At 46.0% G+C, this 2,145-nt stretch overlaps 1 non-coding gene across 1 annotated transcript; it reads left to right on the forward strand.

Annotated features, from left to right (window-relative positions):
* Positions 1 to 341: 341 nt before the first annotated feature.
* On the forward strand, positions 342 to 415 carry TRNAV-CAC. The gene has a single exon. It is a non-coding gene; the product is annotated as a tRNA-Val (tRNA).
* The last annotated feature ends 1,730 nt before the right edge of the window (positions 416 to 2,145 follow it).

The following is a 2,145-nucleotide window of genomic DNA, read 5'->3' on the forward strand; positions in this document are numbered from 1 at the left end:
CTATTTTTAGCTACGTCGTACGGGTGTTATTATCGCTGACTACTTTTGTGCTCCCGCTGCATCGCAATCGCATGCCTGGGGCCTATGAAATGCAACAATGCCACCGATCCCACTTTTGCTACTGGTGCCAGCCAGTTGACCGGCTTCTCTTTCCCCATAGTTTGATTGGCAAAGCCTAATCTCAAAATTCATAGGAGTATGTTTGACCGGCTTCTCTTTCCCCATAGGAATATTTACTACTCAGGTTTGAATCTATAGTAGTAACATCAACTATCAAGAGCATTCAACTACGAAGCCCCCTCCTGATATATCTACGTTACTTCTAAAGCTTTAACACAGATGTCTGGGTGGTGTAGTTGGTTATCACGTTAGTCTCACACACTAAAGGTCCCCAGTTCGAACCTGGGCTTAGACATTCCCTCTTTTTTTTCATTAAGCGTTATATTTGTTCATGTTTTTTCTTTTAAAAAATCCCTTGCAAAATGTCTTTTTAGATTCGGCAAAAAAAGATGCGGCTTCCGATTACAGCGATTTTCAAAACCGTAGCTGCCGATTAGTAGCAAGGTAGCAAAACGAATGCGTTACCTAAGCCGAACCAAACGTGTCGTTCGTCTGTTTACTCGGAAACGCTGAACACGTCGCGAAGTCCAGTTTGTATTACATGTTGTAGGAGGTTCCAGTTTTCATGCGTCCCACAAGATCATACCCTTTATCTCAACCCCAGCTCCACAGCCAAACCACAAACGTACCAAAAATCAGGTAAAGCGAAGAAAAGAGAAATCAAAACCTAACGCGGAACATAAGACGGTGAAATGACCAACACATACACCTAGACATAAAGGGAAGAAGGCGAACCAACCAACACATATCCAAGAAATGCCCCCTCCCCGGGAACCCACCACCAAGCGAACAAACCGGAGGGACGCGAAAGGGCGACGGGCCGACTATGCAACCGTCCAGTCCCTTCGATGATGAAGCAATAGGCGGCCGCTCCCCACGGGCACACCAACATCAAGACTCGGGGAGAACGACGGTCGCCACTCTCAGCCACGCGCTACCAGAATGAGTCGACTGGACACAAAACGACCGATAGGTTTGCATCATTTTTTTGCTTGCAAACAGACCCAGTTTCGAAGAAAACACATTGGAGCTCTTCTACGGCTTTATTTCGAGGGAGCTTAGTTAATTAGGGTTCGTCGACATGGTCCCTCTTTCCCATTATAGTAGTGTAGTTTTTTTGGGGCGGCATTTTCTTCCCCATTGTAGCAGTGTAGGAATGTATCTTTTCGATAACCACATTTTTTTTTCTCAACGCACCTTTTATTTGGCGCGGCGAACAAGACAAGCGAAGCATCCAGCCATCCATCCTGCTGTGCAACGTTGAGGTTACACTCCAACTCCACACGTCCACACCTACTATATTATGATTATATATTATTCTCACACAAGTACATATATACGTCGACCGTGGTCACTCTCTTGTTGTACGACGTACGTAGCCATCGATCGAGGCCACATCCCTAATTGACTGGACGGCTGAAAAATCTGAAAAGTGAAGGGCAGATTAGGAGAGGTGTCTACGCCATCAGCCAGCAGCTGTGAGCTAAACGGGGAGGATGAGATACAGATCGCATGGATGGCGACGTCGCCTTTGACCATGCATCGCCATTGTTCCAGCTACTTGATGAGCTAGCTTAGCAATGACCACCCTCTGTTTGAAACGCATCTAATCTAGTGCTAGCGCCACGCCGATTTGTTGCTACTGCAGTTTCAGAAAAGAACAGAAAAGAAAAAAATATTGTGGGGTTTTTTTTTGCTGGGTATGGGATTTTGTTTTTTGGATAGAAAAACAATGTCTCTTGTTTTTTACCAGGCATTTTTTTGCGAATTGGTTAAGTTATAAGTTATATGGTGAACAATTTCAATTTTACTACACTAAGAAAAGGTAACTAAATAAATGGAATTTAATGGTAACGGGCAGAGGGAACGAACGCACGCACGCGTTCATGGGGGCCGTGTACTACTGGTACTGGAGTGGCAGTACAAGGGGCAGGTGCAGCAAGGGGCGATGCACTGAACCTGAGCTGAGCCGAGCCGAGCCGATCAGCGAGTGCTCAAGTGCTCTTGGTCCGACCTAGCCGAGCC

Source organism: Triticum dicoccoides, chromosome 6A, assembly GCF_002162155.2.
Source record: "Triticum dicoccoides isolate Atlit2015 ecotype Zavitan chromosome 6A, WEW_v2.0, whole genome shotgun sequence".
In the NCBI taxonomy this organism is placed as follows: domain Eukaryota; kingdom Viridiplantae; phylum Streptophyta; class Magnoliopsida; order Poales; family Poaceae; genus Triticum; species Triticum dicoccoides.